Consider the following 19,997-nt stretch of genomic DNA (forward strand, 5'->3'; position numbering starts at 1 on the left):
AGCCAACGACCACATCAATGCAATATTTGTGTTCTCTGCAACATGTTAAACTTTCTTCTAAATTGTGCAGCACATTTTTAGTTTTCTTAGCAACTCTTTTTAAATTGAGTGAAATATTCAGTATTAGTTAATGACATTTTATTTATTTATTTTTTTATGACTCTGTGGCCCATCTCCTGGGCTGGAATAAAATAAAAACATAATGCAGTTGGGCAGCCCCGGTGGCTCAGCAGTTTAGCACCTGCCTTCAGCCCAGGGCCTGATCCTGGAGACCTGGGATTGAGTCCCACGTCGGGCTCCCTGCATGGAGCCTGCTTCTCCCTCTGCCTGTGTCTCTGCCTCTCTCTCTCTCTCTCTCTCTCTGTCTCTCATGAATAAATAAATAAAATCTTAAAAAAAAAATAATGCAGTTAAGTGGTGTATTATTTTTCCCCTCCCGGGGAACAGGGTCCAGTTCTTTAACGCAGACATTCCATGGGCAGTTTGAAGTGAATATACTTGCTCTTGCTTCCCCATCTTCCCCAATCTTTACCATTAATATCTCTGCTTTTCCTTTCTGAGCTTCTCCCAAACATGCTTTTATAACTCTTTTCTCTTATTTTTCACCTCTAGTTTTATTGCCCATACTTCTCTTGTTTATCTGTTTTACTGTGTTATGTCCATCCACTCTTGAGTAGCAAGTAAAGCTGTGTTCCCTTATTTTTTATTATTATTTTTTTTACATTTTAAAACTTGATGATTACTACTTACTTGTATCTCTCTTTTATGTTAAAATCTTCATTTGGAAGTCTCCCTAAAGGCCATAAAACCTCAAATTGACCTATGTAAACTAAAGCAAAAATATCTACTAAGCTTGTTGGTTCAAATGTTTAGAATATGTTTAATTTTTTTTAAAAAAATTAACATGCAAAAAGTGCAAAAAATGATAAAGAACAAATTTGTACAGTATTTATGAATTCTACATAGAAGACATTTCATGAATATCAGTATTTTTGTCTTTACTAGTAATAATCTTGAGAAGTTGAAGACATAGTCCTATATTTCATTAATCAACGTTTGTAAGGAAATTTTCTTTGAAAAATTCTCTACGCAAGAGATCGATGCTTTGTTTTCATCAAAATACTATCAGCTTTGTTATTTTATCAGGTTTTTTTGGGGAGATGGATCCAGGATTTGGGGGACCTGCCATTTTTATAATTTTTGGAGATCATTTTAAGGAAGAGCATACACACATGAATAACAAATATATATTTGAATGTTTTTAGAATGGGAGATCACAAATTACTCATTCTATTTTATTTTCTGAAGATCTTTTTATTATTTTTATTATTTTATTTTATTTTATTTTGTTTTATTTTATTTATTTTATAGAGAACATGAGAGAGAATGAGTGGGAGTGAGGCAGAGGGAGAAGCAGACTCCCTGTAGGGTAGGGAGGCCAGTGCTGGACTCGATCCCAGGACCCCAGGATCATGACCTGAGCCGAAGGCAGACACTTAGCTGACTGCGCCACCCAAGGTGCCCACACAGTAATCATTTTAAATTGCTGAAAAACATCATAAATGTAACAAAATCCTGGAAAAAAAATCAATGAAACAAATGCATTAATTAGCCAACTGACACCTCAATTGTCCTTTCTTTTTTAGTTGCATTAAATATAACAATTCTAAAAAATTTGTAATTCCACCCTTTCAAAATAAATGTACATTCATGAGAAATAAATACTAACCTCACTTAATTGTATTCAATTAGTGAACAGAAGAATAGATCTGACCAGCTTCTGAGTCTGTAGGTTTCCAATCGTGTTTTTTCTCCCCTACTCACGTATTTCTGGTACCATGTACCGCAGGGCAGGTATAAATCACAAAATGACCTCTGGCTTGACATTTTCAAGTCGTGACACAAAACGAATCAGCAAGGGGAATTAGGAGTCCTCCCAAAAGTCATTCTTACACTGGGATGTTTAACGATGAGCCTTGTACAACAGGAGTGCGCTATTTGCTGCCACTCAGCTCCAAAAGGACCCTTTATTACCTGTTCTATGAAAGCTGATCTGGATGCTTTACATATAATTTTTTTCTACCTGTCACATTATTAAAATCTTTAAGTAGAGGGCACAAGTGAGACATGAAAAGGAGAAGGGGTCTAGCTTCCTGATTTCAGCGACTATGCTTTTGCACTTTCCCTCCCTTCCGTCTTCCCTGCATGACTAATATTCCACAGCACCCCCCGCCCCAACAATAACACCCCCTGCTCCAGGGCTTTGAAACACCCTCGACTCCTGAACACACATCCACAAGCCGACAACTGCCTACACCTTGAATAATTCCTTTCTGCCTGCCTGGTGATGGTGTCCTGGCTCTGGCTTAAGCAACGCAGAGAAATTCTCCACCGTCCAGTGAGCTACAACCACACTTTCTCCAAAAATATCCAAACAAATGCGATTTGAGGAAAGGCCCTCCCCGTCATTCCAAGTTCATCCTCCTGTGGGTACTCTCTCCTTCAACCCAGGGATACTGTTAGATTTCTATTAATGTTTTCATATTTACTCTCCTACTTTGTAGCTTAAAATTTCTTTCTTTTTTAAGATTCTATCCATCCATTTGTGAGAGACATGGAGAGAGAGGCAGAGACACAGGCAGAGGGAGGAGCAGGCTCCACGCAGGGAGCCCAATGCAGGACTCGATCCCAGGACCCCGGGTCACGACCTGAGGCAGGTGCTAAACCGCTGAGCCACCCAGGAATCCCCTTAAAATTTCTTTATGTTAAATTTCCCCCTTTAAACTACAGTGTAAATTCTGTCTTGATTGGACCCAGACTAATACACAGGGGTTACTGGAAACCATATAGTACATACAAACTAAACTAACTAGTAAAATCCAAACTAAATTCTCCTTCGCTTAAACCCAAAAATGTCAATGGCCTATAAAAAACCATCCGACATTATGAAAGGAGTGAAGCTAACTCACAATTAAAAGAGCAGGTTTAATCAGCCTGGGCTGGGGTGTCGAAGCCACGGAGACACCAGGCAGGCAGGCTCCTGGCAGACAATCCCCCAAAGTCTAATACCGAAGCCTGGTACCCTGTGAAAACCATCAGGGCAGAGAGAAATGGGCCAAATACGGAACGAGAGCCTTGACTTACTATAGCGTGGTATGAAACAAGAGAAGAAACGTTAATTCCACTTGCATCTAAAAATTCCACTTGTATGAGTGTGATAAATGGGAGCTCTGGACGTGGGCCATGCAAGTTAGCTTCATGAAAAAGACTTGTTTTCAGCTCTAGGAATTCTGGTCTCTGTCTGAACAGTCATTTCTGAAGAAAAACTCCATCTCAGGATTGGCAAAACACTGAAGCAGGACAAATCCAATTTCCATTCGCCCTTGTAGATAAAGTTTTACCTATTTCTTTAAATATGGCCAATGGCCGATTTCATGCTATCATGGCGTAGTTGGGTAATTGCAACAGAGATCATATGACTCAAAACCTAAAATATTGGCTACTTAGTTTTTTATAAAGTTTGCTGATGGCTGTTCCGTGGTGTTGAGTGGCACTGAAAATGTTAATGGGCAGCTAGTCATGTATGTTAGATACACACGAAAATACGCGAGCACTTCCACGTCAGCCGTTAGTTTCAGATCTAAGAACCCAAGAACAGCTCTGTGTGTTCTATGTGAAGTCAAGAGCTTGATGGGCATTATTTTCCTTGCCACTCAGAAACCTTTACATTTTACATCCAATTCCTCTACTCCGCTATGAATTATTGTTAATGTCAGAAATATGAACACGAGACTATATGTGTCCTTTTGAAACTACTTTTAAGAGACCAAGAATTAATATATTTAAAGGAATGTTCTAGTGGGAGCAAAGAGAACATGGGTATGAGAACCACAGCAGATTAAAAATTTTAAAAAGCTATTATCAAAGCACAAAATCCATAATTAGGAAGACATAGCAGAAGCATGTTGGAGAGGAAGAGTAGAAATTTAAGACGAGACTGGAAAAAGGGATTAATCAGACATTTATAAAACTTCAGTCCATAGTTTCTCTTCTTTTAAATGACTAACATATATAAAGGACAACATGAGGAAGGTTTATGTAAGAATTGGAACATAATATAAAGATGGCTTATTTAGTGAGATTTGTCAGAATATGTTTCTTTCAAAGATCGCAAAGTCCAGCTTAGCAATAATATAATTCCAAAAATAAATGAGAATCTTAGTAAGATGGAAATGAATGCATGAACTGGAATCAAATTTGGTTTTACTTTGTTTCAAGAACAATATGAGAGAAATAGATTTGAGATGCCAGCTGCTCTCCTAAATAGACCAAAAACCAAAAAAATGATGTGAAAAAGATAGGCAGATCTTTCTCAAATAATGAAAACTAAAGGATACTAATTATTTGGCATCACCTGTCCTTAAATATGTCTTGGGGAAATATTTAAATGGATATCCAAATATATGCAAATATTTAGAATCGAACCCTTATCTATTAATTTAAATATAATCAGTTTGAAATGAAGTTTCCTTACTGTGAACCCCTAAGCTGAAAGAGATGTAATTAACTCAACAGTGAAATGTTTGTAACTGTGGAGTCTGCCTACAGAAGTAGCTAGTTTTCATGTGACATTATTTTTTTTTAAAGATTTTATTTATTTATTCATGAGAGACAGAGAGAGAGAGAGAGAGGCAGAGACACAGGCGGAGAGAGAGGCAGGCTCCATGCAGGGAGCCCAATGTAGGACTCGATCCCAGGACTCTAGGATCATGCCCTGGGCTGAAGGCAGGTGCTCAACCACTGAGCCACCCAGGTGTCCCTCATGAGACATTATTTTATCCATATCCTGATGTATACACCAAACTAGTTGCCATAAAACACTATTCACCACATCAAAAAAGAGAAGTTGCCTAAGCTGATATGTATTTGAAATACGATAGGAAAATAAAAAATGCAAAAATATATATACATATAAAATAAACAATTAAAAAAAAGAAAATAACAAATGCGTGATACTTAGAATAAAAAGAAAATTAAATCACAGCGTAGCGGGTATTGCAACTTCTTTTGAGCTTGTATTTAGATGCACAATATTTGGTGAAAGTTGTTGTTGTTGTTGTTGTTTTTAATGCTTTGGCCATTAAAGCAACACGATCCATGCGGTGCTATTGGTCCCCCACACACAGAGGTTTTGTTCATTCCAGATGTGTTTCACAACTGCTGTATCAGCAACCACACTAACGCTGCTCTCCAGGCCTATCATTGGTCTCACAAGACAGGTTGGAAATCAACGTACCCACATATGCATTTATTACATCCCTTCTTACTACCACCATAGGATGCTAGTCCATTGATTTTCTGAAGAAGGAAACATGGGAGGAGGTTAATGATGCGCTCCAAGACTGACATGATTTGATGTGGTTCTCTAAGTCAGGATTTGACTTGATTCCATAGGTTAAGAAACATTCTTATTGGTTTAGGCTCAGAGAGGTCACTATTGTAAGCATAGGGGAAAAGAAAGAGCTATAGTGAATTACTTATAAAATGAAGCACCATCAGTTTTTGATGCACAAACCCAAGACCTTCTTCTTAGTATCAAGGCACCCCCTCCTCCACCCCAGAAAAAAAAGATTCACAAAATATTACTTAGCATATGAGTTGAACAAAGAAAATGAATATTGCTTCTAGATTCTTTCCCTCCCATAATAAGTTATACTCATTTAGGGACTAGGGTACTTTTATCTCACTATTCCTGCAGGCAGTGCTAAACAATTATTAAGAAATTATTTTTTTTAAATATTGATTGATTGTTTGACTTTAGAGAGAGAGAGAAAAAAAAAAAGAGAGCATGCAGGGGGAGGAGCAGAGGGACAGGGGAGAGAGAGTCTGAAACAAACTCTGCGGTAAGCATGGCGTCCAAGGTGGGGTTTGATCTCATGACCCTGAGTTCATGACCTGAACCAAAACCAAGAGTCAGATGCTTGACCGACTCTGCCATCCAAGTGCCCCTAAACATTAACTAACTCTAAATAAGACTTTCCTTCTTTTGCCTCCATTCAGACCACTACTTTCCAGCTGAGACACACTATCTTCATACGGCTCCAAGGAAGAGACTACTTTTCAGAATTATTTAGTCCCATTTCAAACCTGTCTTTGTAATTCCAAATCTCTATCAATAGTATATTTAAGCATCATGATTTAGGATAGGTTTTTCTCATAACTGGTTCATCTCATTTTGGAGCTTCAGTTTATCCGGTTTTATCTCTTTACCGGAGAGGGGAGAGGGTAAACTCCGTATCTGCCCCAGGAGAGGAAGAGGAACCCCAGGAGGAGGAGGAGGAAGATGGAGAAGAAAGCAAAGAGGAGGAAAAAGAAAATCATCTGTGGGCTTAGAAAAGAGTCCTTATGCAGAAATTACTCAGTGCTTATTTATGGGCACTTAACCAACTGTCTAAAAACTTCATGACAATGAAAAATAAATTGTTCATCAGTCTAAGGAGTCCCAAGTCAAAATATGGAACAACCTGAATTAGAAAAACAGCATTTTCACAATATAGTGGACATATAGGTTTTCTATTTAAAAAAAAAAAACAAAATACTCATGCTTTTGTTTGTTCATTTACTCAGCAAATTTGCATTGCAGGGTTACTCTGTACAAGGACTATTCTAGGCACTGAGAATACAGGGTTGGACAATGAACGTAAGGTCCCTAATCTTCTGGAATTTGCTTTCTAGTTAGGGAAAATGAGAAAAAGAGAAAACCTATACCCCATTTTTATATAGTGCAAGTTCTTTCCATTGAAATAAAAACAACGTTGCAGAATGCTAGGATCTCTGGTTGTTTTTATATTATCCTTTACCATTAGTTAGAAGCAAGCGACACTATAGAAAGCGAGTCCCCACTTCCAAGGTAGAGATATTAAGAGTCAGTAAATCAATGGAAACTTCCATTTGATCAGATTTTTTTTCATGTGATCGCATATTTATGAGAACTTTGTAATTTCCTTAGGCTGTTAAGAATTGACACCACCAACACCACCACCAAAACCTGCCTAAAATTACCCACTTTTGAGACAGGCTACATCTTTTTGCATTCCTCTCGAAACTGTTAACATCCTGTCTTCTAACCAAGCACAGAGTTGAGCAAACAGTCTCTGCAGAGGGTCAGATACTACATAGTCTCAGCTGTGTAGGCCGAGGGAGAAAATTGAGGATATAATGTAAGTAGTCATGTTACTAAAAAGAAAATAATTCACAGAGTTTTACTGATGCAATTAAAATTTAACAATAATAGGGATCCCTGGGTGGCGCAGCTGTTTGGCGCCTGCCTTTGGCCCAGGGCGCGATCCTGGAGACCCGGGATCGAATCCCACGTCGGGCTCCCGGTGCATGGAGCCTGCTTCTCCCTCTGCCTGTGTCTCTGCCTCTCTCTCTCTCTCTCTGTGTGACTATCATAAATAAAAAAAAATAAAATAAATAAATAAAAAAAATAAAATTTAACAATAATGGAATATAATTTTTTTTGGTAATACAGGTCTACTTTTAAGAAGAATAGAATTTTGGGAGGGAGGATCACATTTCCCTTACTTAGGGTTCGATGGCTATGTATCAAAAGCCATGGGAAATGTTTACCTGCTAATGCTAATGTGTAATGATATTTCACATACAGCTTCTTTGAAAATGTCTTTTCACAGGGGGCTTTGGTGGTTCAGGGGGTTAAGTGTCTGACTCCCGATGTAGGCTCAGGTCATGATCCCAGTAGTGAGATTGGGCCCCCTGTCTGTCCCCTCCCTTATGATCTCCATGGAGTCTGCTTAAAATTCTCTCCCTCCCTCTCCCTGTGCCTCTCCTCGCTCTTGCACACACACTCTCTCTCTCTCTAAAATAAATAAATAAATCTTAAAAAAAAAAAGAAAGAAAATGTCTTTTCTCATAGAACCCGCCAAATAGTCAATAGGCAAATGCTTTTAAGTGAACATATTAATCTCTTGAAGGCGTTTATGGAATTGCACTAGATTCTGTTCTTGATGTTTGCCTTTAAGCAAATCATTACATGGCGGAGTATTACTTTCCAGGGAAAGATAAATAGATTTTAAAATTCGAAAATAAATAAATAAATAAATAAAATAAAATTCGAGAATTTTCTTTGTACTTACACTGAGCTTTGAAACACACTGCTGGAGGTAAGAGTTTGCGTTTGGAAAGTCTGAAACAGATTTGTGATGCGATGAGGATCCTGCTTCTTGCTTAATTTTTGACAGGACATGAAGTGTATAAAGCAGCTGACATGGCTCAATGTTAGTTGTCAGCCGCGTGGCTCTACCGAGCGGAAGTTTCACGTGGAAGTACTATTCGCCTCGGAGTTTTAGGCTGAACTCATTATGAAACATGATCAAGTCTGTGGCAGAAGCTAATCCAATGCTGTTTAGTGTCCGATAACAGTCGGAGGAGGAGGAAGTCCTTCCCTTCCAGAAACACTTGAGTATCAGCCGTGCAACCCTAATGAAATACCCTGATGAAACTTGACCACCGCAGAGTCACCGAGCTGCTGTGTGTTGGGGTTAAGTCAGGACAACCAGCTTCTAATTCAGACAAAAATTCACAGAACTGAGGATGACTGAGTTTATGAGAGGCACTGAAGTTCACTGTTGACACTACTGACGCAATAACACATGGTGGATTGAGCTATTTCCCTCAAAGTACCTGCTGATGAATAATAAAATGGAAAAGTCATAGGCTTTAAGCATCTCGTTATTTCATGAAGTTTATTTATTTATTTTTTAAAAATATTTTATGTATTTATTCATGAGAGGCAGAGACACAGCAGAGGGAGAAGCAGGCTCCCTGCAGGGACCCTGATGTGGGACTCGACCCCGGGACTCCAGGATCACGCCCTGGGCCGAAGGCAGGTGCCAAACCTCTGAGCCACCCGGGGATCCCTATTTCATGAAGTCTATACATTGGCCCAAATAATTCTTTTATGGCCCCTTATCTATTTTTATCACTATCACTTGTACCCGGTGGATTCCGCTGCAGGCGGTCCTAGACGAGCCCCTCCTCAGCTTCCCGAAGAGCATCCTCACGTCCCCCTGCTCCGTGCACACCATTCTTAGAGGGTAATTCTTTGGTGACTTAACGTTTGGTGTGGACTTAAGAGAGAAACCACTACTGAGGAGCGGCCGTCCTGTCTGGAAACTCAAGAGCAAAGAGAAACAGTTGGGAGTCATTTGCTTTGTTAAGACGAAGGCCAACCGGCCCTCAATGCCTCAGCTCTTCACGCAGCTGTTCCTGCCGAGGGTCAATCACCTTTAAACAGTTTTTCTCTAAACACTTTCTTCAGCTGCTGCAATCAAAGGGATGTACCTAGTGCACGTCGGCGAGCGCCTCTTCTGAGCTCTGAATGGAACTCCTGGAAACTTGGTCGTGGCCTTGGCTGCTCTGGGCAGGCCCTCGCCTAGGGAGCCCCTGTCTGAAGGGCCCTGATGTCTCTGAACGTTGCTCCTGAGAGTCGGGAGCGTCGCGGTGACTGCTGGACCCGTGTTGTTTAAGCAGGGATAGTCATCGGGGCCAACGACGACTTTTCCCTCTAATTCGGGGCCCGGTAACGCGGCTTCCCTGTCCTGCGGGAGGCGGCACTGGAAGGCCACCTCTCCTCCACCTCTCCTCCAGCTCTCCTCCACCCCTCCTCCACCCCTCCTCCAGCTCTCCTCCACCCTCCTCCACCCCTCCTCCACCCCTCCTCCAGCTCTCCTCCACCTCTCCTCCACCCCTCCTCCCCCCCCCCTCCACCCCTCCTCACCCCTCCTCCAGCTCTCCTCCAGCTCTCCTCCACCCCTCCTCCACCCCTCCTCCACCCCTCCTCCACCCTCCTCCAGCTCTCCTCCACCCCTCCTCCACCCCTCCTCCACCCTCCTCCACCCCTCCTCCAGCTCTCCTCTCCTCCCCCCCTCCTCCTCCACTCTCCTCCAGCTCCTCCTCCACCCCTCCTCCACCCCTCCTCCACCCCTCCTCCACTCTCCTCCAGCTCTCCTCCACCCCTCCTCCACCCCTCCTCCACCCCTCCCTCCACTCTCCTCCAGCTCTCCTCCACCACCTCCTCCACCCTCCTCCAACCCCGTCCTCCAACCCCTCCTCCGCTCTCCTCACACTCTCCTCCACCCCTCCCCACACCCTCCTCCACCCCTCCTCACCCCTCCTCCAGCTCTCCTCCACCCCCCTCCACCCTCCCCACCCCTCCTCCACCCCTCCTCCACTCTCACCACTCTCTCCAGCCCCTCCGTCCCCCACCTCCCTCCCCCTCCTCCACCCTCCTCCACTCTCCTCCACCCCTCTCCCCCCTCCTCCACCCCTCCTCCCTCTCCTCCAGCTCTCCTCCACCCCTCCTATCCAGCTCTCCTCCACCTCTCCTCCACCTCTCCTCCACCTCTCCTCCAGCTCTCCTCCAGCCCCCCTCCACCCCTCCTCCACCCTCTCCTCCCACCTCTCCTGCCAGCCTCTCCTCCCCGATCTCCTCACAGCTCTCCTCCACCCTCTCCTCCACCTCTCCTCCAGCTCTCCTCCACCTCTCCTCCAGCCTCTCCTCCACCTCTCCTCCACCTCTCCTCCAGCTCTCCTCCACCCCTCCTCCAGCTCTCCTCCAGCTCTCCTCCAGCTCTCCTCCACCCCTCCTCCAGCTCTCCTCCACCTCTCCTTCCACCCTACTCCGCTGCTCTCCTTCCCTCCACCGCTCCTCCAGCCCTTCCCTCCACCTCTTCTCCTCCAGCTCTCCTTCCAAACTCCGCCTCCTCCTCACCCCTCCTCCAGCTCTCCTCCACCCTCCTCACCTCATTCCTCCACCTCTCTCCATCCAGATCTCCTCCAACCCTCCTCCTACACTCTCCTGCCAGCTCCTCCTCCACCCCTCCTCCCCTCTCCCCGCCCGTCCTCCAGCTCTCCTCCACCCCTCACCTCCACTCCTCCTCCTCCACCCTCCTCCAGCCTCTCCGCCACATCCTCCTCCAGCTCCTCCTCTAGCTCTACTCCACCTCCCTCCACCTCTCCCTCCACCTCTCCTCCACCTCCACTCTCCTCCTCCACTCTCCTCCACCCCTCCTCCACCCCTCCTCCACCTCTCCTCCACTCTCCTCCCCCCTCCTCCACCTCTCCTCCAGCTCTCCTCCACCCCTCCGCCATCCCCCACCCTCCTCCCGCTCTCCTCCACCCCTCCTCCAGCTCTCCTCCACCCCTCCTCCACCTCTCCTCCACCTCTCCTCCACCTCTCCTCCAGCTCTCCTCCCCGACTCTCCTCGCAATCCGGAGTCTCCTCAGGAGCCCTCCTCCACCACTCTCCTCCACTCTTCCTCCACCCCTCCTCCCCTCTCCTCCACCCCTCTCCAGCTCTCCTCCACCACTCTCCTCCAGCTCTTCCTCCACTCTCACACCTCGCCTTCCACCTCTCTCCTCCCCTCCCACCTCTCCTCCACCTCTCCTCCAGCTCCAGTCCCCACTCCAGCTGGGGGGGTCAAGGGGGGCCCTCCTCCACCCCCTCCTCCGTCTCACACAAAATCGTCCGCTCCACCCCTTCCTCCACCTCCCACCTCCTGCCACCTCTCACCTCTCCGCAACCTCCACCCCCTGCCTTCCACCCTTCCTCCTCCACTCTCTCAGTTCCCTCCGACCCTCGCTCCATCTCCTCCTCCCCCGGGGCCTCGCGCTCATCTTCTCCATCCATGCGTCCTCCCAACGACCGGTCTTTCTCTCCAGCTCTCCTCCACCCCTCCTCCACCCCTCGCACCCCTCGCCTCTCCAGCTCTCCTCCACCCCGCCCTCCATCCACCTCGCTCCTCAGCCATCTCCTCCACCTCCTCCTCCACCATCCTCCTCCACCGGTCTCGGCACCTCTCCATCGCTGCCCTCTCCTCCCAGCTCTCCCTTGGGGTCCCACCTCGTACCCCTCCCGTCGCACCCCTCCCCCGCTCCCTCGCACCCCTCCTCCACCCCTCCTCCAGCTCTCCTCCAGCTCTCCTCCCGCCTCCTCCACTCTCCGCCACCCCTCCTCCACGCACCTCCCCTCCAGCTCTCTCTCCTCCACCTCTCCTCCACCCCTCCTCCACCTCTCCTCCACCTCTCCTCCACCTCTCCTCCACCCCTCCTCCACCTCTCCTCCACCCCTCCTCCAGCTCTCCTCCACCTCTCCTCCACCTCTCCTCCACCTCCTCCTCCACCCTCTCCTCCACCGAACCTCTCCATCCACCCGGTGGGCTCGCTCCAGCTCATACCTCACCTCCCCCCCCGTGCTCCCTCCCTCCACCCCTCCTCCTCCTCCACACTCTCCTCCACCCTCTCCTCCACTCTCCCTCCCCGCTCTCCCCACCTCTCCTCCACCTCTTGCCCTCAGGCTCTCCTCCTAGCTCTCCTCCACCTCTCTCCACCTCCTCCCACCCCTCCTCCAGCCTCTCCTCCATGCTCCCTCCCCCTCCTCCACCCACTCTCCTACCCCTCCCACCACCCCCGCCCTCCGCCCTCCCCTCACCTCTCCTCCACCTCTCCTCCAGCTCCCCCTCCTCCACCGGGTCTCTCCCTCTCCTACCTCTCCTCCATCCTCTCCTCCCACCCCTCCTCCGCTCTCCCAGCTCTCCTACTCCTCCCTTCTCCTCCACGCTCCTCCTCCAGCCTCACTCCACTCCTCGTCTCCCCAGTCGATCCTCCACCCCTCCTCCACCTCTCCCTGCCCCATCCTCCTCCCCTCCTCCCCCCCCAACCCTCCTCCACCTCGTCGCTCCGCCCGCGCGCTACCCCATCTCTCCGTCCACCACCGGTAAGTCCGCAGTCCATCTCGTCCTCGGGCACCCCTCCTCCACCTCTCCTGCCTCGTCCTCCACCGGGGGTCCTCCTCCACACGGATCTCCTCCATCTCTCTCTGGGTCCGCATCTGCCTACCACCCCTCTCCTCCGCCCCTCCGTCCACCTCTCCTCCATCTTCTCCCTCCCCGCCTCCTCTCCCGACAAAATCTCCTCCACCCCTCCGTACCCTCTCTCCTGCCCCCCTCCTCCCGGTATGGGCCTCCACTCTCCTCCAGCTCTCCTCCACCTCTCCTCCACCTCTCATCAAGATCCCCCACCCCTCCTAAACTACCCAGCTCTCCTCCACCTAGTCCTCCACCTCGGGCTCTCCATCCTCCTCCACCTCTCCTTCCACCTCTCCTCCACCCCCTCCTCCACCATCATCCTCCAGCCTCTCCTCCACCCCTCCTCCAGCGTCTCCTCCCCCCTGCTCCAAGCTTCCGTCCTCCTCTTCTCTCCACCCCCGTCCTGCCAGCTCTCCTCCACCGCTCCACCCCCCTCTCCACCCCCGCAGATCCTCCAGCGCTCCTCCACGCCTGCCTCCACCCCTCCTCCAGCTCTCCTCCAGCTCTCCTGCCACGCTCTTCCGGTCCCCGAATCATCCGTCGCACCTCTGCCTCCTGCGTCTCCTCACCTCTCCTCCCCTGCTGGGCGATCCTCCCCGGCCCCTCCACCCGCTCCTCCAGCTCTCGCTCCACCGCGTTCCGTCCATCCCGCTCCTCCCTCTCTCGGCGGGGGGTCCACTCAGTCCTCCACCCCTCCTCCACTCTCCTCCTGCCCCGTAACCTCCGAGGCGGGCGGCCTCCCTCCATCTGCTCCGGATCCACCGTCTTCCGGGGTCTCCTCACCCCGTCCTGGCCACGCACCCTCGTACCATCTCTTCCGTCGAGCAACAATACTCCTCCACCCGCGAGATGGCCATCCAGCAGCTCTGCCGTACCAAGCCCCCCCCTCCACCCCTCCTCCACCCCTCCTCCAGCTCTCCTCCACCTCTCCTCCACCTCTCCTCCACCTCTGGGCTCGGCCTCCACCCTCGGTCCTCCACCCCTCCTCCAGCCGGCCCCCTCCTCGCTCTCCTCCAACCTCTCCTCCCCCCGTCCGTCCCACCTCTCCTCCACCTCTCCTCCCCCTCCTCCACTCGGTACCTCCATCCTCCTCCACCCCTCCTCCAGCTCCCTCCACCTCTCCTCCAACCCCTCTGCCTCCAGCTCCTGCCTTGGCCCTCTCTGCTCCATCGCCTCCTCCCCCCGCCTCCACCCCTCCTCCTCCTGCGCGGTCCCCCTCTCCTCCATCCTCTCCTTCCCGCTGCGTCGCTTCACCTCTCCTCCACCCATCCTCCGCCTACCCTCCCCCCCCTCCTCGCCCTTCTCTCCTCCACCCCTCCTCCGACCGGGGTCTTCACTTCCCCCCTCCTCCAGCCACCTCCTCCCCCGGCCTCCTGGCCGGCCGCGCCTCTCGCAACTGGCGGCCCCTCTCCTCCACCCCGTCTTCCTCCACCTCGCCTCCACTCCCTCCTCCACCCTCGCTCCACCCTGGCCTCCATCTCTCCTCACACCTCTCCTCCCCCCCTCCTTGAGCTCCCCCCTGCTCCCTCCCCCTCTCCGTCCCCCCCTGGGGTCCTCGCCCCCTCTTCCTCCTGTCCCTCCTCCACCCCTCCTCCTTACTCTCCTTCACCCCTGGCCTCCTCCATCTCCTGCCTAGTCTCTCCTTCACCCTCTCCTGCCTCCGGTCGCCTCGGCCATCTCCGGCCCCCCCTCCTCCAGCCCCTCCTCCCCCCTCCTCTGTCTCATTCTCGCCACCTGGGTCTCCATCCCCCGCTCCTCCAACGCCGCTGTCCTCACGCCCTCCTGCCCCCTCATCCTCCGACCAAGAAAGAAAAACCGGAGGAAGGCCATCTCCGCTCGCACCCTCTGCTCCGCTCTCCTTCACCCTCCTTCCTCCGCTGCGTTCCTCACATAATCTCCTTTCTCACCTCTCCTCCAGCCTCTCCTTCCCCCTCTCCTCCACCCCTTCCGTCCGCCGCCCTCCTCCCCCCGCCTCGGCCTCCCTCTGCTCCTCCACCTCAGTCCTCCAGCTCTCCATCCACCTCTCCCTCCCCCCTCCTCCACTCCCTCCTCCAGCTCTCCTCCACTCTCCTCCACTCTCTCCAGCTCATCTTCACCCCTTCCTCGCACCTCCCTTCACCTCTCCTCCACCTCTCTCTCCCACCGTCTCCTCCACCTCTCCTCCACCTCCTCCTCCACCCCTCCTCCACCTCTCCTCCACCTCTCCTCCACCTCTCCTCCACCCCTCCTCCACTCTCCTCCCCCCTCCTCCACCTCTCCTCCAGCTCTCCTCCAGCTCTCCTCCACCTCTCCTCCACCCCTCCTCCCCCCTCCTCCCACCTCTCCTCCACCTCTCCTCCACCTCTCCTCCCACTCTCCTCCACCCCTCCCCCTCTCCTGCCACCTCTCCTCCACGTCTCTCCTCTCTCCTCCACCTCTCCTCCACCTCTCCTCCAGCTCTCCTCCACCCTCTCCACCTACCTCCTCCACCTCTCCTCCAGCTCTCCTCCAGCTCTCCTCCACCTCTCCTCCACCCCTCCTCCACCTCTCCTCACCTCTCCTCCACTCTCCTCCACTCCCTCCTCCCACCTCTCTCCTCACACTCTCCTCCCCCCATCCCCTCTCCTCCCTACCTCTCCTCCAGTCAAGTCTCGTCGCTGCCACCTCTCCCGGCTCTCCCACCTCGTCCTCCATCTCGGGCCTGGCCACCTGGCCCCTCCACCTACTTCGTCCTCCACCCCTCCTCCACCCCTCCTCCACCTCTCCTCCACCTCTCCTCCACCTCTCCTCTCTGCCCCAGCTTCATCGGCGAACGCACTGGTGCAAAAATCAGCAAAACTGTTGTGGTGACACGTGGCTGTGGGAAGGCTGCCGAGCTCTGACTCCGCTGCCCCGGCGGTGAGTGCCAGGCAGCAGGACAGGGCAGCGGGAAGGGAAGGCCGCAGCCGCCCCGGTGGGGGGCTGGCTGTCCTGCCGGGCCACAAGGGAAGCAGCGCTGTGCTGTAACTCCAGCTGGGATCCCCCCACCTGCACCTATGAAAGAAGTTATCCCTTGGGGCCCCTGGGGGGCTCAGGGGTCGAGCCTCTGCCCTTGGCTCAGGTCATGACCCCAGGGGCCTGGGATCGGGTCCCTCATCGGGCTCCCTCTGCCTGTACGTCTCTCTCTCTCTCCCTCTCTCTGTCTCCCATGAACAAATTAACAACATATTTTTGAAAAGAAAGTCCTCTTCCTCCTGTTATTGTGTTGAGGATGATAGCGACTGTGGATCTCCTCTGTTTTAGGAAAGGCTTGTTAGGTCCCGGAATTTAGTTCATCCTGATTTCCTTCTGACCCAGATTTCTGATCCATCTCTCTTTTTTTTTTTTTTTTTTAATTCAGAATAATTTTTATTAGGAGACAACTTTTATTTTCCTTTCGAGGGAACAGCAGCCTTATAAGCATTTGTCAAGAATGAATTATCTTTGAAGTTATATTATGTATTTGAACCAGAGGTGGCTCAGACTGATGGTCCCTTGTGATAAGCTTCTTCCTTCTGCATAATCTTCAATTCAAGCTAACATGACTAATTACCAAAAAACCAATCTAATGTACTGTTTTCATAATACTACAGCAAGGGAAATATTCTGGAATATATGCAGTGTTGCTTGTGCACCATGTAATAACATTTAGACATATTAGACAAATTCCAGGGGACTGCTCCACACGTATACAAGGAAACACTGGTCAGATTTATTTTAAATAGTCACAAACAATTCCAAGTATTTATTAAAACACATCAATTCAATAGAAAGTCCAAATTCATTTTTATTATCCTGAATATCACCTCCTCCACTCCTCCGCCCCTAAGAAAGGCAAATTGCAACAAAATGGAAAAAATTTTTAGGCTGATAAGGCAGCAAACAACCTAAATTATTTTCTCTCCAATAGAATTTTAGGACTCTCTATTATACATGAGACAACACTGGGTGGAAAAAAACACAGGACACTTTTGTACGCACTGAACATTTTTTTTAAAAAAGAAAGCATAATCGCTTGCTTATCCAGCTTGTTCTCGTTGTTAGGATAAAAGCAATTATGTCTTGCAACTTTGACAAACTAGAAATGAAATGAACTGGATTTTTTTTATCATCCAAATATTATTTGAAGTGAATATTTCAAAAAGATTTTTCCCCATAGTTCCTAACTTTAGTAGGTTCACATATTCCTTAATCATTCACATATCTAAATGTATTTCATAGGATATCATAGCATGTAAGTATATTTATTGATTACTTTTGTCTCAGACATTGATAATATATGCAAATGACCCCTTGTTCTCATCACAACAACTCCAGGAGCAAAGTAATATTATTATCTTCACTATGAAGATGAGGAAATTGAGGCACAGGAACGCTAAGTCATACGAACAAGGTTATTTTGCTAATCGTTGGTGGAGTTAGTATGCGATATGGATTCAATGATTTATCAACTTTATGATCTTAAAAGTCACTTTTAAGAAACACGCCCATTGGATATGTGCTTAATCATTACTTCTTAGAACAAACTCCTAGTACTTTGGTTTTGTTTATCAAAATGGTTTTTGTTAGGTAACGGAAGAAGTAAAGAGAACAAAATCCTTATTCATAGAATAAAACATTCCAGTATTTTTGATAACAGCTTGAGCTCCTTTGTAGTTGGAACTCTCTGTAGTCTATAAAGTTTATTACAATTTCTGTTTGAATTTCTTGGTTCAACGGTAACAATTTCAAGACACCCAGATGGGGTATGTGACTCTTAGCCCCGTTCCCCTTCCTGTTTTTTATCTGTAACCCATTACTAGGTCTGGCACCTTAATCTTCTTTCCTTATAATTCAATTTCTAGTAACTGGGAACCTCCTCCATTGACCGTGCCCGAGGCTTTCTCTGAACACTGGCCATCCTCCAAAGCGCTCGAACTGCTGTGAACCTCAGCTCCCGTGACGGAGAGCTAAAAACTCGCTGTCAGACCCCTTTGATGCCCTTCCAGATCTCTTATTTTCTTGACTCGTGTGTACTTTTCCCAGCCAAGAAAACCACTTGCCTTGCTGCCTTGAATTTTCTTCATGCCCCACCCCTTCCTCTATCTCTCAAATATCTTTCCTCCTTTGCCATTCTAGTCCATTAGAGCTCTCCATCTCGGCCTCATGAAGAGAGCTTCCTAAGAAGCAGAAAAGCCCTTACAGCCACTGCTTCAAAAGCTTTCAAGATGCATCAATACCCTCTGCGTGGGCAAGTCTACCGATCAAAATGCTATGCCGTACATTTTCAACCTCTTTCCAACAGCATTTCTTAGCAAATCTTAATCTTCTTCTACACTGGAGAATTCATTATTTCCCAAACATACCCTGGTTTTCCTGCCTGGCCACCTTGCAATGCTATGCATCCCCATCCCTTTCAATGGCTTAATAAGACCCCTCTTATCCTTGAAGTCCTACCTCATTTATTATTCTCCATGAAATTATTCTAGTCCCCTTGAAATGGAGATTATCACTCTTTACCCTGAATTTACCTAAGATTTTGTCTGAAATTTTGTGATAGCACATTTATTCTACACAGTGTTAAAATTACCCATCCTCCATTAATTAGATACTTCTTTTTTTCTTTTAAAGATTTTATTTACTTATTCAAGAGAGACAGAGAGAGAGAAGCAGAGACACAGGCGGAGGGAGAAGCAGGCTCCCTGCGGGGAGCGCGATGTGGGACTCGATCCCAGGACCCCGGGGTCATGACCTGAGCCAAGGGCAGACGCTCAACCACTGAGCCATCCAGGCATCTTTTTTTTTTTTTTTTAATAGATTTATTTCAACTGCTTCTTGAAAGCAAGGAGTATATCACCCCACATCTGACTCATCTCCAAAGATCTGAATAATGTAGGTGACATATGCTCTTATTTTTTTTTACATTTATTACTCTAAATAACTGAGTGTAATAAACATTTTTTAAGGGACACCTGGGTGGCTCAGGGGTTGAGTTTCTGCCTTTGGCTCAGGTCATGATCCCGGAATCCCGGGGTTGAGTCCCACATCGGGCTCCCCGTATCGGGCCTGCTTCTCCCTCGGGCTCTTTCTCTCTCTCTGTCTCTCTGTCTCTCATGAATAAATAAATAAATCTTTAAAAACTTAAAAAAATATATATTAAGTGCCTATTCATTATACACGAACTATTGGTTTAAGCATCAGATGTGAAGCCATAAATGATAAACACACCTTAAAGAATTTACACTCTGATGGGAAAGATAAACAAGTAAGCACAACTATGTGCTATATACTATACTATGCAGGGTGCACAGTATACCTGTGTGCATAAGAGCAGAGAAACCGACTGATAAAGGAAAAGTGGCTAATATGTAAAGATTCCAAGAGAAAATAGTTTCTGAGCCAAATTTTGAATGAGTCTTATGCTAAGAAACAAAATGGGAAGAGAAGAAGTTATTCTAAGAATAGTGAGTATGTAAAGTGATCAATATGTGAGAAATGAATCTGGTATTACGGGAACAGAATAAGAGTCTTGGCAAGAAAAGAATCTGAGGGCAGGGGACCCCTGGGTGGCTCAGCGGTTTGGGGCCTGCCTTTGGCTCAGGGCGTGATCCTGGAGACCCGCGATCGAGTCCCACATCAAGCTCCCTGCATGGAGCCTGCTTCTCCCTCTGCCTCTCTGTCTCTCATGAATAAATAAAAGCTTAAAAAAAAAAAAAAAAGAATCTGAGGGCAGCCCGGTGGCTTAGTGGCTTAGCACTGCATTTAGTCCAGGGCATGATCCTGGGGTCCCGGGATCGAGTCCCACATCGGGCTCCCTGCATGGAGCCTGCTTCTCCCTCGGCCTGTGTCTCTGCCTCTCTCTCTGTGTTTCTTTGAATAAATAAATAAAATATTTTAAAAAAAGGAAGAAAAGAAAATAATCTGAAAGAGCATTATTTTCAGCAACACGGATTTGGATTTCAGATTTAAGGGTTTTAAGGAGGGTGATAGCATGCCCAGATTTACCTCCTAGAAATGAATTGACAGAGAAACCACCGCAGGCAAGAAAAGCAATTTTAATGACGCTCCACATTAATATAAGTCACAATCGATAAGAATGTGAACTAACACGAAGCAGCTGCATATTGAACAAGT

The sequence above is a fragment of the Canis lupus genome, chromosome 15, assembly GCF_011100685.1.
Source record: "Canis lupus familiaris isolate Mischka breed German Shepherd chromosome 15, alternate assembly UU_Cfam_GSD_1.0, whole genome shotgun sequence".
Taxonomy (NCBI): domain Eukaryota; kingdom Metazoa; phylum Chordata; class Mammalia; order Carnivora; family Canidae; genus Canis; species Canis lupus.